Below are 19,840 nucleotides of genomic sequence, written 5' to 3'. Positions count from 1 at the left end.
TCTCGTCCATTTTCCCAACGCCCCTGAATTCCGACTGCTCCTGATTGTGGAATTGACTGTAAGGATAACAAGTGTCCTTATAGTGCTTAAAATCACAATTTTTCAGGCCCTTTCCTTATAACCAGTGACAAGCACTGGGATGCAAATTAGAAAGCAGACAGCTGGAGTTCGCTGCCATTCTGACATGGAGAGGGGCACCGGTGTTGTGTGTGGTGGCATCGCGCCCATAGGACAGACTGCTTGTAGTCTGGTGATGGCTGGAATTGGTGAGCACGAGTGGCATTGGAGTGGCTGCAGGAGATCATGCACGCGCATAGACAGACACATGTGCACACCCGCTCGCCTGGACGACCCGACGCCATCTTGGTTTTCTTTAAATGGACTTGCGCATTCTCGTCCACTTTTCCGACAGCCCTGAATTCCAACTGTTACTGATTGTGGGGGTGAACAGAGTTGCCACATTTAAAACCCAGTCTTGCACGCTCTTGTCCACTTTTCCGACGGCCCTGAATTCCAACTGTAACTGATTATGGGGGTGAACAGAGTGGCAACATTTAAAACCCAGTCTTGCGCACTCTCGTCCACTTTTCTGACGGCCCTGAATTCGGACTGTTACTGATTGTGGGGGTGAACAGAGTAGCCACATTTAAAACCCAGTCTTGCGCACTCTCGTCCACTTTTCTGACGGCCCTGAATTCGGACTGTTACTGATTGTGGGGGTGAACAGAGTAGCCACATTTAAAACCCAGTCTTGCGCGCTCTCGTCCACTTTTCCGACGGCCCTGAATTCCGACTGTTACTTATTGTGGAATTCTGTATAAGGATAACGAGTGTCCTTATAGAGCTTAAAATCACAATCTTTCAGGACCTTTCCTTATAACCAGTGACAAGCACTGGGATGCAAATTAGAAAGCAGACAGCTGGAGTTTGCTGCCATTCTGACGTGGAGAGGGGCAATGGTGCTGTGTGTGGTGGCATCGCACCCATAGGACAGACTGCTTGTAGTCTGGTGATGGCTGGAGTTGGTGATCACGGGTGGCATTGGAGAGGCAGCAGGGGATCACTGTGGGCACTTGAAACACTCAGCTGTGCTGCTCTCACATCCCATTATGCCCCTGCGGCCTAGACACAAAGCAGCAACATTGTAACACAGTAGCAGCTCACATATATATACATATATAAACATATATATACATCTGCATATCTATATAAATGCAGATATAAATGCATACATACATATGCATACATATATGCATACATATGCATATGTGTACATACAAGTTTGAAAAAACAATAAAAGCAAAGCTGAAAAGCAAACCCCATTCACAAACAAAATTGCTTTAACTTAAACAAAGGCGAGACCTGTTGCGTTTTCAATGCTTGTTATTTTTTAAATGCATCCCGTTTTCCTTCAAGAAAAATGGGCGTCATTTTTAAAAACCTGCTTTATTTAAAAAGCAGTCACAGACACCAGCAGGCTGCTATCCCTGTGAGTGCCGGCCATTCCCAATGGGTCGCACATTGTGACCTTCCTCATGAATATTGATAAGACAGGTCCCTTGCAACTCATTTGGTAATTGCAAACAGTGTCTGAGACACTGTTGTACATCCGGTTTTGTAAATCACAAATTGCTAGTTGCTACAAATAGCAATTTGTGAGTTGCAAAATCAATGGCCCTTAGTCCCCTGTGCCATGCATGATAAGGATGTTGCAAGTCACCTGAGAGTTACATAAACTTAAAAGGCACTCAGCCTTCAGCCTCGTTCCTCTATATGGTCATGAAACTCTACTGTAATTTGCAATATCAGTAGACTGTACGCCAGGGGATACTTTTTCCTACATATAGTCAGTGACGCTTCACAGGTTACTGATTAGAAAGAAATTAGAGACAGGTTTATAAACGGGATTGCAGAATCCTATGTGTTATAAAGAAATTACAGATTGCAAAAACTCATGTATTATAGCACATCTGGTTGCAGCTGAATCTTTAACATGCCTTGTATACTGTTTGACTGCAAAGTGGACTTCTGTGCTAGTTTGCGATTGAGAAAGCAGTCTCAATGCATGCATTTTGTGCTTACATGCTCAGCAAACATCAAGGGATTGAATTTTCTTGAACTTTATTTTCAGTTCACAGATATAAAAAGGCAGTTATCCCTGAATGGTAAATACAAAAAAATGTGTGGCTGCTGTGAAGTGCTGGAGAAATGAGTGGCCTAGTAATGTGCAATAGCTAGGCCCTCACAAAAATATATATATATATATATTAAGTCGGTGACAGGGAAGAGAGCAAGGAGATACAGTACAATGGAGTGCAGAAATAAATAAAAATCAAAGTACTGGGACACAACTCATCTAGTCACAAACATAGTACAGAAGAAATGCCTGAGGGTCAGATGGCACACAACAATACAGAGGAATGCTATTGAATAAGGAGCACAAAACTGAGAAGGACAAGAAACCCATAGAATCAGGAGCATGGGGGTTAACCCAAAGTCCTCTGTGTAAAGTTTATGGTAGACTCTGGGAAATATATATTTAGAAAACTAGCAGAAAGGTATGGATTCAACACAACAAACATTGAGTGAGGCACATACAGAATCAATGTGTCTATCTCCATTTTAGAGAACTGTGTGTAATCTGCAGGTCATTAGTTCCAATCCTTGCAAGAGTGTTATCGTTATTAATATATTGAGGCACTATTTCTAATTCCATTATGTATGTATATGTTATTTCTATTGTACTAACCTAGTCGAAACTCAGCAGGATGCTGTTCATGGATTAAGTTTAAAGTCAGCAAGTAATAGGAGAGGAATCTAGGTTGTGGACAACTAGTGAATTGAGTCTTCATCTGTTGCCTAAGTTGGAGCTGCGTTTGGGTGTTACCGGATGATACAGGGATGTTTTTCCAGATCCTGGGTGGATAGATGGAAAAGGCCCACTGCCTTGTTCTTTCTTTTTTACACTTGTTGGTCTGCAGTCTGATTGAATCTTTACTGCAAGTGTGCTGAGAACTGCTGAGGACTGTGAGCTTGTCTGGAAGATTGTTAGAACTGGGAAACTCTAGTTGGCACAGGTATGCACTTGCGACAAGCAGGGACTCTCAATTCTAAGTCAGAGTAAGGGGATCACCCTTTCAAATAACCCCTGCTCACCCTTTAGGTAGTGTGGCGCAAGCAGTCAAGACTATTCTCAGGGCGTCATAGGTTAAGCATTTGTGAACAAATACAGTAATACAATGACACACCACAAATGGACACCAGTCAAGGTTATATCAAAAATAGTTCTCTTTATATAAGGCTTAGCACAAGACCAGAATAACGATTAAAATGACCACAGTATTATTTTAAAGTTCAATGTTCTTGTAAAAAGGCTTAAAATGCAAAAATAGGCTTCTTTTACTCAATTCTGCTTCTTTTCAGGCTTTGTACGGTTCGTACCTGGGTGTACGACTCGTCCGCATTAAAAACAAAGAAAGTACGAGTCAAACAATCGGTGCGGACTCCGGGGTCCGGGACGTGCACACTGCGGTGCGAACAGAACAAAGTACCTTAAGTTCGTGGGGTCCGCGACGGACAGTGCGGGACAAGTTGATGGGTCCGGGTCGTAGTTCGGCAGCGTATTCAGATGCAGGTCGGGTCGCGCCGTCAGTACGCGGCGTTGGTACGGGACCTTCAGGGATACATGCGGATGGCCCGGATCAGCTTGCAGAGTCCGTGGCGTTCGGCGTTCGAGCCGTACCTTCGGTGCGGATAGGCGGCGACACTTCTCGGCGCCGTACAGCGTACGGGGAGGATCAGCGTACTGCGGCTTCTCGGCTCTGAGTACGGCACGGTGCAGTACGTTAGCAGCGTACGGACCGTACCTGCGGGTCGATGGAGCTTGGGTCCGGCGTACAGGGTTCGGCAGCCAGTGTTGTACGTCTCGAATCGGCGGGGAAGGTTAGGTGCAATGTGGCCGGGAGGGATACGGTGCGTACTAACGCTTTTGGATCAGCGTAGACGCACGGTGCCGGGCGGCAAAGACACGGCTTTGCGGCGGATGGGGTACGAGGCGTACTGGGGCCAAATCCAGCGGGAAACAAGCGCAAATCGTCCAGGCAACTCAATTTTGGAAGGCAGATGAGTCCAATGGTCCTGGGACTCAGTTCAAGGGGCAAGCTCTTCTTCCAAGCCCTTGGAGATAGTTGAAAAACAAAGTTCAAAGTCTCTTTCAGTCTTTTCCTATCCTTTCTCAGCAAGGCACCAACTGCAGGCCAATCCCCCAGGTCAGGGAAAGTTACTCCTCCTTCAGCTTCTTCCAGGTCCTTCTAGTCAGGCAGAGTTCCTTCGTGGTTCAATCAGGATCTGATTTCTTAGGAGCAGGGTGCCTACATTTATTCCCAGTTTCTTTTGTCTTTACAGGCCAGGGGGGCCTTTGCATAATCCCAGTCCAGTTCTTTGCAGTGAGGAGCACTTTGTTGTTGGGACTCTGGCTTCTTCTTTCAGCAGTCAGGGCAGAGACATCAGACGCTCCCCAGGGGGTGGAGCCAGCATTGTGGTGGCAGAGCACTGTCCTATTCTGAGTCAAGGTGCACTCCTCCCACCCATCCTGGTGTAATCTCTCTATTCACCACCTGGTAGCCCCAGCCTGTCTCCTGGAACTTCCCAGCCCTGTCACTCAAGCTACACACAAAGAAGATAGCCCTCCCCTCCAGAGGCGGACTGAAATGGTTAGGCACGCAAAGGCTAACTTTCTAAAAGTAGCATTTGCAAACCCAGGATATTAAAATAACCTTTACTAAAAGATGTATTTTATTATTCTGAGTTCAGGCATACTAAACATGAATTTCTACCATGCTTCCTGAGCCTGCTAGGATTATCGAGTGTTATAATCTAGCAGCCCATTCTGGCCTATGGAGAGCAGGTAGCCTTACAATAGTGAAAAACAAAAATGGCTGTAATTCACTATTAGGACATGCCACACACCTCAGGGCATGTCCTACCTTATCCTTACAATGCGCCCTGCCCTAGGGCCTACCATAGGGGTGACTAATATGAAGGTAAGGGAAGGTTTTAGGGACTGGCAAGTGGGGACACTTGCCCAGTCAGCATGACAATACCAGACTGCATGCAGGTTCTGCAATGGCAGACCTTAGACACATTTTACCAGACTGCTTCTGTGGGTGGCACAACCAGTGCTGCAAGCCTACTAGCAGCATTTGGATATACAAGCCCTTGGCACCCCTGGTGCACTCTACTAGGGACTGATAGTAAACCAAATAAGCCAAACATGGAAGTCAATTCACATAATACACTTTACCATAGGGAGAGCATATGCACCTTAGCACTGGTCAGCAGTCGGAAGGTGCCCAGAGTCATAAAACAGCCAACACCAGGTCAGAAAAAATATAGGAGGAAGGCCAAAAGTTTAGGGATGACCCTGCAAAAAGGGCCAGGTCCAACAAAGATACGCAGGACTGCTGGTTGTGATGGCTTTGTAAAGGGATTTAGCAGGGTTTAAAGATGGTGTGCATTGGAAAGGAGAGCCAATGGAGTTTCATCAGAAAGAAAGTGATGTGTCGTTCTATCTTTGCATCAACCCAGGAATTCCCTGAAACACCACTGCCTTTTATCCCTTTATTCTTACTTTGACCCCTGTAAGTAGAGGAAAACAAAATGTACCTGTAGTACATGTGCAGGCACAGTTGGTAATATCTTGAGTTCAGCTTGAGATAATAAAACCACCAAGCACTTTTGACTTTAGCTACTAGGTCATCCACTGTTTCTGTTACGTAGCATTCCTTTTCATATATGCACTCCATGTGGTAGTAGAAGCTTGCTTTAAAGAAGAAAGCTATAATGTGGGGCCAGCAACAAGGTTGATGATTTCTGCTTCCTCTACTTTTTGTAGTTAAGCAACACTTTGGGTCGAAGGTGGAGCACCACACGCCTGTGGTTCAGTATGATGGAGCACATGGTTTCATCTTTGTGGAGATGGGTGGTCCTGCCATATTCAGCATCTGATGAAACTGAACATAGCATCAAAGTCTTGCAAGAGCCCTGAGTTCCCTGGACACTGTGAAAAAGCTGAATTTGATGAAGTAGATTGTTTTTTTAATTTTTATTTCTCATTTTCAATTAAAAACAAAGAGCTGTTCTTAGTCCTTTAAAACAGTAACAGATATATGTGGTACAATTATGTGCATTACATAACTGCCTCCTTGTTCATGTCTGAAATTTGCTTCACATGGCCCTGGTCTACATAGATAGCCTTTATGATTACTCTGTTCCGCCATACTAACAATGCTCCATCCATAATAAAGCTTTATATACACTGTTGATTTACCCTTTAGTGGGTGTTTGAGTTGTATGACTTGAACCTTGAGACTGGGTGCCCTGGGTGTCGCCCATGTCTAGGAGGTATTGTCACAGTGGCTGCCAAATATAGTGTGGTCTAGATGTGATTGGCTGTAGAGTAGCGTATAGCTCACAGTTAGTGTTGCAGTAGATTAGACTGTAAAGTTATGTCATTTGTGTGGGGGTCAACCTGCTTCCCCATTTTATGGCTCTCTCCCGTTTGTCTAAAAAGAGAGCAATCACGACAAAACGTTGAATGGACTTCAGGAGCTTTTTCACATATCCCAGGAGTGACATTTCTGGTGATGGTATAATAGGGGTGTTCACCATGTGCGATAGGACAGTGAATATTTCCCTCCAGTATTTTTGGAGCTTTTCACAGTTCCACATCATGTGCGCAAAGTCCACAAGTTGCGCTTGCCATTTGGGGCATGTGTGGGCAAGGGTAGAGTCAAATTTGTGCAGTTTGGCTGGTGTTGCGTAGGCTCGCCTTAAAAATCTGAAATTAAGTTTGTGTCTGTAATTTAGGGATATCTTGCCCATCTGTGCATAGCAGAATTCCCACTAAGAGTATTGTATTTAGTGACCAAGACCACGTTCCCATGCCCCAGGAGTTTTGGCATCCCTAGTCAGGAAGAGGGCCATGCTTGAGTTATATATTGTTTGGATGTTAAATGCTCCCCTCCAGTGTCTGAGATTAGTAGTGTTAAAGGGGGGGAAGCTATCCAGTTCCAGATGATAGCTGGCGATCTGGGCTCTCAAAACATCGTGCAATCTGCGAAATATAAACTGATCCATATACGGGGCCCCGTGGAACCGGCCATCCTCCATTCTCGAGTATACATACATGCTCTCCCGGGAAAAGGTCGCCCATGGTGTTGAGGGAGTATTTTGTAAGGGTATGGCGCACCAGTGCTTCTTGCGTGAGTGGCAGGCATGGGTTGCCAGCCAGCGGGATAGCCAAGCAATATAGTGCGCAACTTCTGGTCAGAAAGGCCAGTCTCTTCCAGGCCCTGCGAGTCATTAAAATGGTTTGGATATCATGGGGGTTTCCAGGGAGGCCCAGTGGCAAAATTGTAGCCAGTGGGATCGGTTCAGAGAGGTCTGCTTCTGTTTTAGTGTATGGGATCCGGTCATCGGGATGATACCAGAGGTGTGCAAAACTGTTAATATAGTTGAAAAATAGGGGCTCCAACAACCCCCATTCAAATGGCAGGGGATCATCGTGTCCCAGTTAATCATGGGTTGTTTGCCCCCACAAACCAGGTGAGTAAGGGTGATGCATAGCGTATTGAAAAACGCATTAGTGAGTGGGATGGGGATGTTGTGAAACATATGTAAATATTTTGCCAATACTACCATTTTAATAATAGCGACTCGACCGGCCAGTGATAGTGGAAGTTTTAGCCAGCGCTCTATCTGTGTGTTTAGTTTACTTAACACTGGACCATAGCTCAGTCCCATTATCTGTTTTGACTTTTTGCGTATATGTATTCCTAGATATTTAACAGACGTGTCGCACCACGCCTAGGGGTACTCGCAGTCCCCATTTACCGTCGCCACCGTTAAGGAGAACGCCTCAGATTTGCACACATTCCTGCAGGTGCCATATTGGGGAGTCAAGCGCGATGATGAATAGCAGGGGAGATAGCGGGCATCCTTTTCTCATGCCACACGACAGGGAAGAAGGAGGGGTCAAGGTCCAGTTTAATCGGATTTGTGCCATGGGCTGGGTTTCAAGTAATGAGTGCGGTGAAACCTGATGGCATGCATACCTTACGCAGTGTGTTTAATAGGAAAGGCCAATCCAAAGAGTCAAACGCCTTTTTGGTGTCTAACAGCGCGCCACTGCGGGTATTTTTGGGCAAGATTCTATGCAGCACCGAAAACAGTGTACGCAGGTTCAGGGCTGTGGATCTGTGCGGTATAAAGACCGTTTGGGCCGATGAGATTATTTGATCAAGTAGAGGGAAAGTCGCGTCACAATCAATTCAGCTAGGATTTTATTATCAAAATTCAATAATAAAAGGGGCCTGTATGATCCACACATTTGTGCATCCCTTCCAGGTTTGGGAAGCAGTACGATAACCGCTTCTCTAAGTGTGGGTGGCGGAGCTTTGTTTTCGAGAGCTTCTTGATATACTTCAAGGAGATATAGTGCAAGTAAATGTTTATATGTTTTATCAAAATTGCCAGTGTAACCCTTCAGACCGGGTTCCTTCGTGCCAACTATTGCATTGATGGCTTGAATTATTTCTTCCGTTGTGAAGGGTTCCCCCACAAATTGCTGATGTGCGGAGCACAACCATACCATTGCAATTTCTTCCAGGTATAGAGTTCTCTCAACAACATCCTCTGCGACACAGGCTGTGTATAAGTCCTTGGAGTACATGACGATTTCTGTCTGGATGGCTGGTGTGTCTGTTATTTGGGTGCTGTCATTAACCCAAGAGGCTTGTGATATAGGGTTGGTACCTGGGGGTTGTAGTAGTTGCATGAGTATGCACCCTTGTCTCTCCCCTTCGCCATATCTCCTGGCAGTGGAGTACTTGTTTAAGAAATGTGTTTCTTGCTCGGCTGCTTTGTGGAACTCAGTCAGAAGGGCCGCTCAGTGATGTAGAGTCGCCCGCACACCGCCCACGGCCTGCCCCCGATCCATCGTATCCAAATGCTTCTCGAGCTGGAAGAGCTTGCGCCTCAAATCTTTTAAAATACTGGATAGTTTGGAAATGCAGATCCCTATCATGTATGCCTTGAAAGTCTCCCATAGCCTGGCCCAGGATGTCACTGACCCTATGTTCAGATCAAAGTATACAATAGCAGCGCGTAGTTCAGACCGGAATACCTCATCTGTAAGTACCAGCCCCGGGAATCTCAATTGTCTCTGGGTATATGTAGTTTAAGAAGAACTGGGGAATGGTCGGATAGTATTGTAGGGAGGTGGTGTGTAGTGTCATACCATGGCGTCATGTTAGGGGAGAGTATCCAGTAGTCAAGGTGTGTCCATGTGTCATGCTGTGCCGTGTAATGTGGATAGGCAGCCTTGGAGGGGTGCAGGTTGCACTAGATGTCTACCAGGCTGTGTGTGTTTTAAAGGTCTATCATAGCTCGACGGGACGGTTGTTTGGAATCAGGGGAGTTGGCAGCACTATCCCATTTGGGGTCCAATAATAGATTACATTTTCCCCCATGCAGATATAGTCTGCCTCAACCTGGTGTATCTCGGCCTGCAGGTTGTAAAAGAATTCAGGACTGTCTGTGTTGGGCATGTAAACGTTGATAAGGGCAATTTTGTATCCCATGAGGCGGCCAACCATCAGTAGGTAGCGTCCCTCAGTGTCTATGGGAATCATTGAGGGTTGGAAGGGTATTCATTCATGTATTAAAATGGCAGTCTCCCTGGTATACGTGCTGTAGCCAGCAAAATATCAGTGTATCCCCATGTGGCCGAAAACCCGGGCACTGGCGTGGGGAGAGATGTGTTTCCTGCAAGAAAGCAATGTCAGTCTGGTGTTTTTGCAAATAATGTGGGACCTGCTTGCCTTTACGTGCATTGTTTAATCCCCTGATGTTCCAGGTGACTAGTGTTAAATCTGAGAATGGATACAGCTTACCCTGTGTGCTCATGAATGGTGTCTTGTAATGCATGCTGTTCATGAGTAATACCTTGGTGTGTTGAGTACAGCAACAAGAACATGAAATCATTACAAAACTTCCCTTTTATGCCTTGTGAAATCCAGTCTCTCCCTCCACCAATCCCTGCTGTATCCATAACAGGGAATTTCCCAATTCTAACACATTTTAACGTAAATGGGAACATTTCAATTTCTTATCTATAGTTCAAAGAGGTGTGTTACACACTGGAGAATGGCCATTGTTTCGCCAGTTATCTGTACTTGTAAAGTGATCTAATTACTCAGTTATGGTGATTCATTTGCCATAGTCAGAGTGCAGTGGCTTTAATCAGCGTCAATGCAGTATGCCCTGTCGCTGCGTGAGTCACATGTATCCATAGTCGCAGCGTGTCAGGCAGGGCGTCATTCAGTGGAAAAAAGGTCAGCACTAGCTCCTGAGATACTGTCTGGTGGGGAACCCCGCAGCAGCTCCCTCCATCGAGACCCATGGGCTTACAAGTATGTGCGGCAAAATCCTGCAGTGCTGTTGGGGTGTCAAAGAGCTGCACCTTGCCCTCAATGAAGACAAGTAGATGGGCAGGGTAGATCATGTCGTGTCTCAGACCCAGGTTCCGTAGTATAGCCTTGACTACGGTGTATTTGCGACAGGTGTCTTGTACCATTGCAGTAAAGTCTGGGTATAGGGGGATCGAGGAGCCCTGCCACTTAAGTGGGCATTTTTCCCTGATCAGCCGTACGGTCTGACAATGAGCGACCTCGGGGGCAGCCAGGGTTTGGACATGGGTCCAATGTCCGGTGGGCTGTCTCCACCAGAAATGTAGTAGTGAAGGATTCTTTGCTGAATAAGTCTTTCAGGAGCGTTTATACAAAGAGGTCCATGCGGCCTCTGTTTGTTGTTTCCGTTACACCTGTGATGCGGATGTTATTGCACCTACTTCTTGCCTCCAAATACTCATTAGGTCTCGCTGAGTCAGCGCGCATGCGCTGCTCGGAGAGACATTTTGTACATGAGTTTTCAAAGTGCTGCTGGCTGGCCTAGCGCTTGCATTCACACGAGCTTGCACGCGCGCAGCCGGCGGCCAGCAGTCTTTCACAGGTCATTAGACCGGCAGCCCCGTCCCCTTGGAACCGTGAGATCAAAGCGGCCGCGTCACGCCTCCCTCCTTACCCTGAAGCAGAGCGATAAAGAACTCATCACGTCTTCTGCTGTGACATCCTTCACAGAATGCCCCCTTTAACTATGCATTAGTTTAGAGCTCGGCGCTTCAGCAGGAAAGGCTGCCTGCTCAAAGCGAGCTGCAGGCAGTGAAGCAGCAGGTTCTTTAGCATGTTAATGCCTGTTTCTTCCAGCCCAGCCATCACATACGGCTCTAAACAAACTATTTATACGACAAGGGGAGCGTAATTACACTCACAAAGGCACCTCTGTGCTGGGCTGGGCGCGAGGAGCCAGCAGGTCTGGGAGATGCAGGCTTAAACTCGTCTCCTGCCGTCAATGCACATTGTCTCGTGCAGGGGGAAGAATGCCAGACTGGGAGACCTGCAGGAATTCAAGACAGATGTGCACCTTGTCTGGCGGGGTTATTTAATGCTTCTGACACCTGCGCCAGCAACAGCCCCCTTCTTTTTTTTTGCTACCTTACAGGTTTAGAATTTATTTGGCATCCGTAATTGTTATTTTTTTTTTTTGTTTTTTTGAAAAACCTTTATTGACATTTCAACCAATAACAAGCATGGGCCTACAACCCCCGGGGCCGGCCGCTAAACAGTCAGAGTAACAGAAATCAATATTTATCACAGGCAGCACCTCGGGGAGCAGAATCTCCATGCTGGTATACTCTCGGCCACTGAACAGCCCAAGTAGGAGACCAGGATACAAAAGGTTTTCATTTTATAATAAGGGAAGATGGAAGGATCAGGTGCCGAACAGTTTCCCGGCAGGAAGAAATGGCAGGCAGAATAATAAATGTCAACAATAAACAGCAATTTATCTAGTCAATGGCGCTGAAACAAGAAGTTCAGGATGTGGAGGAATATCACGGCCATTTGCGCCTGCAGTCCCCTGCCCTAAAGCCCAGAAAACACCACGGAAATTGTGGCACACATGAAAACGCAGCGATTAACGACGAAGGAGTTCTACCATGCTGATCCCAGAAAAGAAGGACAAAGAAGAATAAGAGAAGAAAAAGGAGGCCATGGAAAAAAAGGGTTAAAGACTAAAGGATCCCTTCCCCCAACCCCCCACCCTGCACCTCTGCAGATGAGTACGGCCCCCCCCCCCAGCAGCGTGCCTGTCGCCCCGGAACCAGACCCGAAATATAGAAGAAACAGAGAAAGAGGAGTAAGAAAAGAAACCCCACCAGACGGGGGGTAGAGAGAATATTAATAAACTGGAGGAGGGCCTTCAAAACATGCCCCCGGCTTCTCCCTCCCGCACAATATGTTTTCCCCCAAAGCAAACAATAAGCAACACAGAATCGACCAAGTCAAAGAAGAATGGGGAGCATTATGCGCCTATTACACTAACAGTTGTGCCGTGAGAGCACGCAACCCCTGAGCCCGCCCGCCTATTAGATGACCACCTCTGAAGGAGCAGCCTTATCCTTGGCCACTCTTTGCGAATCTACCCATGCATACCCATCGACCCAGTGCCATGTCCAATGCTACAAAGAAGAGGAGCGTCCAAAAAGGAACAGGAAGCGACACACACAGATAGGGTGGAAGTCTCTGAACACCAACACAGTCAGCAGTATGGAGAGTCGTCTTTCCCAGTGCTGCCCCAGGATCTGCACTGCACACAAGGTCCAAGAAGGCGAAATCAGCCAGAGCAGACGACCATTGCTTGAATATTGCCTGGGTTGCCGGAGGCCGCGCACGGGACAAGGCCACCACCCCCCACTCAGGTCCAAGACCTCCGGAACAGACCAGACCCACAGCCAGCCGATCACACGTTAAGATACTGTCCGGAGTTTCCAGCTGGTCACTATCCACAGGGGCGGCCACGCGTAATTGTTATTTTGATCCTATGGCTGTTTTCCAATAGGCAAAAACCAAAGGAAATGATGGACGGAGTGTTGAACATTGCAAGCACTCACCCCCAGTCAACTGATCTGGGTTTAATCCATCACCGTTCTTTAGCCCACTCTGCCACCCCAGTTCTGACATGGCCATATGCAAATCAGTCTGACCCTGTGCCTCATGGGAACAGTCCAGCCCGAACTGCCAAGCCATGTCTTCCCTGGACCGGAAACAAGCTTCCTAGGACCGGTTTCTTGCATTTCAGCCATCTTCAGCCAGGCTTGCTTGAATCCAGTGGCAAAGTGAGCAAGGGACTCACGTCTGAGCATACCCTGCCAACTTATGGCGAACAAAGCAAAAACCAAAGGAAATGATGGACGGAGTGTTGAACATTGCAAGCACTCACCGCCAGTCAACTGATCTGGGTTTAATCCATCACCGTTCTTTAGCCCACTCTGCCACCCCAGTTCTGACATGGCCATATGCAAATCAGTCTGACCCTGTGCGTCATGGGAACAGTCCAGCCCGAACTGCCAAGCCATGTCTTCCCTTGACCGGACACAAGCTTCCTAGGACCGGTTTCTGGCATTTCAGCCGTCTTTAGCCAGGCTTGCTTGAATCCAGTGGCAAAGTGAGCAAGGGACTCACGTCTGAGCATACCCTGCCAACTTATGGCGAACAAAGCAAAAACCAAAGGAAATGATGGATGGAGTGTTGAACATTGCAAGCACTCACCCCCAGTCAACTGATCTGGGTTTAATCCATCACCGTTCTTTAGCCCACTCTGCCACCCCAGTTCTGACATGGCCATATGCAAATCAGTCTGTCCCTGTGCCTCATGGGAACAGTCCAGCCCGAACTGCCAAGCAATGTCTTCCCTGGACCGGAAACAAGCTTCCTAGGACCGGTTTCTGGCATTTCAGCCGTCTTCAGCCAGGCTTGCTTGAATCCAGTCAGTGGCAAAGTGAGCAAGGGACTCACGTCTGAGCATACCCTGCCAACTTATGCCGAACAAAGCAAAAACCAAAGGAAATGATGGACGGAGTGTTGAACATTGCAAGCACTCACCCCCAGACAACTGATCTGGGTTTCATCCACCACCGTTCTTTAGCCCACTCTGCCACCCCAGTTCTGACATGGCCATATGCAAATCAGTCTGACCCTGTGCCTCATGGGAACAGTCCAGCCCGAACTGCCAAGCCATGTCTTCCCTGGACCGGAAACAAGCTTCCTAGGACCGGTTTCTGGCATTTCAGCCGTCTTCAGCCAGGCTTGCTTGAATCCAGTGGCAAAGTGAGCAAGGGACTCACGTCTGAGCATACCCTGCCAACTTATGCCGAACAAAGCAAAAACCAAAGGAAATGATGGACGGAGTGTTGAACATTGCAAGCACTCACCCCCAGTCAACTGATCTGGGTTTAATCCACCACCGTTCTTTAGCCCACCTCTGCCACCCCAGTTCACACATGGCCATATGCAAATCAGTCTGACCCTGTGCCTCATGGGAACAGTCCAGCCCGAACTGCCAAGCCATGTCTTCCCTGGACCGGAAACAAGCTTCCTAGGACCGGTTTCTGGCATTTCAGCCGTCTTCAGCCAGGCTTGCTTGAATCCAGTGGCAAAGTGAGCAAGGGACTCACGTCTGAGCATACCCTGCCAACTATGGCGAACAAAGCAAAAACCAAAGGAAATGATGGACGGATGAACTGGGGTGGCAGAGTGGGCTAAAGAACGGTGGTGGATTAAACCCAGATCAGTTGACTGGGGGTGAGTGTTTGCAATGTTCAACACTCCGTCCATCATTTTCTTTGGTTTTTCATCATTGTGAAGTTGCATAGCTTGGACCTGGACCGGTATCATTTATTGCCAGCCAGCCACGTAGCCGAGCAGTCAAGCTTCTTTGTCATCGTCATTTGTGGATACTAAGTACATTTCCACTCGTTCTTCCCAGAGTTTCCAGTTGGGACCTGGAGCAGACTGCACACCTGTCACTTCAAAAGGCTGGTTTGAAAGGATAGTGGGCAGTGTGTGAGATGAGTGAACCTCCACTGGGCAGTCAGTGATGGGTTGGTAAGGTGTCAGTTGCGAAACTATTTTCTACAGTTTTCTTTTGCACTGTACTTTATTAGGGGTAAAAGTCGTTTACTCAGACAGTAATTTGGCATGTTAGACATATTAAAAAAACAGCCTATGAAAAACACATTCACTGCTGCCTCAGTAGTGGTAGGGCAGTGACCCTGTGTGATGTCAGAGCAGAGACAGTATGCGTGGCCACACACAGGGCCTTCGGTGACGAGGGAGAGGCTGCAAGTGGTGCTTGTGGGTGGAGTAAGGATGCATGCAGTGCCTGCAGACACAGATCAGGTGGGGTGTTAAAATCTGCCAGTCAGGGCTCTCGTCGGCAGGGCACTGCAGATTGCATCATCTATTGCCCCCAGCAGCTCTACCAATACCAGTACCAACACAACTACTAAGCATCACATTCATACAAGTGTGCGAGTTCAGACTATTCCAGGCCACAACAACTATGAGAACGGCTTGGGCAGCATTTATGTATTCATAATCAACGATTGTGCTCTTCTCTAAATTGTCATAAATGCAGGTGTTGACAATAATTTGCTGGTGTTGAGCACTGGGAACCACTGGCTCAAATTTATCATTGGGGGGCAGCGAGACACAGAGCACTATAGAGTCGGCAGCACACTCTGTATCAAGCTTGAGTGTGTGACATTTGTGATAGGTGTTGAAAGGAGCAAGCACCAACATAAAACATGTGCAATGGCCTTTACTTACCTTGTTCGCAAAGCATCACCTGGTGATTGGGATCACATATGAACATTAGCAGCAACAAATAATAAGACCAAGAGAGAGGTGACAAATGCAGCCAGGCAGTTGTTTACCATCTTTATCTTGTCCATACCTGTCAAGGAATGTATTGGGCGCAGCTGCTAAGCTATGGTAATTGTAATGCAAGTGGGGCTAAAACTCCTTTTGAGCATCCAGTTACTTGCAGCATAAAGTACTATCCATTGTGGAAGGGATAACAGGCTACAGAGACAGGAATATGATTAGACTGACCTGACCTGGGTGAAGGCTACATCATCAATTTTTACCCTCTTTTGTCACGCTACACAAGCACTCCAGAAAGGTGCCACACTTTTGGGCTCTTACATACTTGCTCATCAGATCCACTTGAGTGGTACAAGAAGTCAAGACTGAGATGGATTGTTTCCTATTTATTAAAGTGATTAAATAATTTCCACCAACCAAATGCAGCAATGCAGGCACAGAAGTAATTTTCATAGACCTACATGAGTTCCAGGGTAAAAATAATCCTCTGCATTCAAACCCAGGTGGTATATCAGCCTAAATCAGTCCAGTACTCAAAGTACATGCCTTCAACCATTGTACAACAATGAAACATGTAGCAGCACACCATACAATCTTACATATAGTGCATAAACACAAGCTCATTACAAGCTACACTTAATTATAGCCATCTACTTACATAAACTTCAATCTGATCCACCTAAAACAAGTTCTATGCAAAATCTGAGGTCTACATAACTAACCCTTGCAAAAACACACACGCTGCATGATGTCACTAAGCACACTCATTTTTTAGCCACACAGCACTTCCTCCTGTGGATAGAGCATGTCCGACAACCACACTGCCCGGCACCAAAGAGGGGAGTCCCAAGGTGGAGGAGAACAAGGAGGAAAAGAACATGACTGCACCTGCTAAAACTAATTGTGCTCCACTTCATTGTACGACACTCCCCTCCACTCCATATAATTCCACTCTATAAAGTCTACCACACTTCATGGCACACCATGCTATTCTACTCCACTCTATCCATGTACGTTCCACTGCTCAACTCTATACTCTACTCTATGCCTGCATACTCCAATGTAAAACGCTATTCCACTATGCAACAGTTTTCTATATGACACATCACTCCACTCTTTTGTCTGAGACCCCACTCCAACCTGTAACAGTTTACTATCTGCACTATGCCATTACACTCCACTCCATGCCACTCAACTCTACGACACACCAATACACTCTAGTGTACTGTACTCCGCACTACGTTACACAGCTCAACTCAATTCTATTCCACTGTACAAAACTTCACTTTACTCTACGCTTCTATACAACAATCCACTCTATGCAGCTCCACTGTTTCCTACAATACTGTACTCTATGCAAATCTACTCTACAACACCCCACTACACTGTATGCCATTCCCTGACACTTTATTCCTGTCTATATCCTGTCACTGAACTGTACAACACTATACTATACTGTATGCCACTGTACAACACTCTGCCCCACTCTACTCTACGATACTCAAGTCCACTGTATGACACTGTAAACAACTCTTTGTATGCCACTTCACCTCAGTTTACTCCACTATACTCTGACACACTACTCCACTCTACTCCACTGTACACCACTCCACACCACTCAATGCCATTTACCTCTTTAACACTGTATGCCAATCCACTGTAGAATACTCCATAACACTGTCCTGTGCTGTTCACCACTCCATTCTAAAAAAATAAACTAGACAGTATGCTACTGTAGTCTACATCACTTTCTGAATCTGTACGACACCCCACTACACTCTACTGCACAACACGGTACTCCAGTTTATGACACTTTATTTGACTGTATGCTATGCCACTCCATTCTACTGCACTCCATGCTACTATAGATTGATGAAACACTCTACTCTTTGACACTTTGTTCCACTTTACACTACCCCATTCCAGTTTGCTCCACTCCACTATATGCCACTATTCTATACTCCGCTCTCCGCCGCTCCACTGTGTGGCAGTGGAAAGTGGAGCCTGGGAATTATGACAGGACACTCATGCCTTCCTTGTTCTATATATTGAAGAGTATAATATTTTCTTATTCTTATTTGCATTATTATAGGTGTGCAACTATTTCATCGATCCCTTCTGGTGGTACACAGACATTTCAGTGCAATGGGATGGTCGGCCGATATGTGAGCCTCTACACCAGAGGCAGAGAGGACTACCTGACACCCTGTGAGGTAGAGGTCTATGGATACCCTGAGGAACAAGGATGTTCTTGTGAAAACTGATTAGAAAGTATTAAGGATCTGCGTGCATACATGCCCATGTATTCACTTGAACCAACAAACATGTATGCTTTGATTTCTGCTATACCCATTTAATTAATAAACATTAATCTACTCACCTGCATATATGGTTTGTGCCCTGATATTTTTCTTCCACATTTGTTTTATTAAAAGGTATATATTTGTCCATAACCAAGATGCAAGAGCTAAATTCACACTGAGGATGCCTATGTGTTGAGCTGTTTCTCAGTATAAAGTAAAAGTAACATAAATCATGTCAGTTTTGCTCTACTGTGGTAATAACATTGATTTCGACCATTGCTTTACAGCAATGGATTTGTGTTTATTAGTAAAGTTGTTCTAAATACTATCTGGTTTTTTTGCCCACATTTATTTTTAATGCCATGGCATGTAATGTATATCTATCTATCTATCTATCTATCTATCTATCTATCTATCTATCTATCTATCTATCTATCTATCTATCTATCTATCTATGTATCTATCTATCTATCTATCTATCTATCTATCTATCTATCTATCTATCTATCTATCTATCTATCTATCTATCTATCTATCTATCTATCTATCTATATATATATATATTCACTGAAAAAACCATAGGTTTCAGGGGTGTTATAGTTAGCTGGACTTTTCACTTGTACAAAACCATTGAAATTCCCCCGTTATAGTTAGTTCAGCTAACTATAACTCGCGCGCCCGCAATGCACTGCTGATGACGTCACATATTACATCACTCATGACATGGTCAGTGACATCACTCATGACATCACTGATGACATCTCAAATGACATCACTGATGACATCACTGATGACATCATCCAGTGAATGTGTGTTATTCTGAAAATTAAATATGTTTTATATATGTATATCTCAAGGTCGATGGAAGAATAAATGGGTATATAAGTGTCTAAATGGATGATTTGTTTTTGAAAAATTGATTGTGTAACTGACTGATTAAGTGTATCATAGTGAATACATGGCTTAGTGAGTAATGTTTAAATATGTAAATATCTGTATCAGTCTCTCACTTTGTGTATAAGTGGCTGCATGGGTTGGTGAGTAGCTACATGGGTGTCTATATAGGTTATTAGTTGGTTTTTTGAGTATCAGTCTGAGTGTCTGCATGGTTCGGTGGGGGTATTACGTAGTGCATAGGTGCATGAATGAGTGACTCACTGTTTGTATGTGTTGAACACAGTATGTGTGCAGGACTGTATGGGTGGATGAGTGTGTGTATGGGTGTGTTAGTGAGTGAATGACTGTCTCAATAGTGTCTTTATGAGTAACTACATATGTTTTAAACTAGTATATGTGACTATTGGTGTATATATGTGAGTATATGTGAGAGTGAGAGATTGAAAGAGTTCCTGTATGAATAAGTATGTGTTTCTATAAGTGATTGTTTAAAAGACTAAGTATGTGTAAGTTTCCGTAGAAGTAAGTGTGGTGGTGTGTGTATAACTGTATATGCAAGTAAATGTATGTTTGATTCTTTATTAGCATGAGTGACTATGTGTGTGAGTAACTATGGATGAGTGGCATTGTGTAACAGGATGTATAGGTGTATGAGTACATATGATGAGTGAGTACATGTATGAGTGACTGTATTGGACTGTTGGTGAATGAGTGGATGTGTATGTGGATCTTAGAATTACTGAAGAGGTTGTGGTAACTGGTATTGGTATGTCCATTGTTTTGAAAATTTTAGTCTCT

At 45.6% G+C, this 19,840-nt stretch overlaps 1 pseudogene; it reads left to right on the top strand.

Moving 5' to 3' along the window:
- The window catches only part of LOC146822226 (fucolectin pseudogene), a 132,364-nt pseudogene extending 114,258 nt beyond the window's left edge, over positions 1–18,106 (top strand).
- Positions 18,107–19,840: the final 1,734 nt, after the last annotated feature.

Source organism: Triturus cristatus, chromosome 6, assembly GCF_964204655.1.
Source record: "Triturus cristatus chromosome 6, aTriCri1.1, whole genome shotgun sequence".
NCBI classification, from domain to species: Eukaryota; Metazoa; Chordata; class Amphibia; order Caudata; family Salamandridae; genus Triturus; species Triturus cristatus.
Note: the sequence above shows the minus strand (reverse complement) of the source record. Positions and strands in the feature narration are given on the sequence as shown.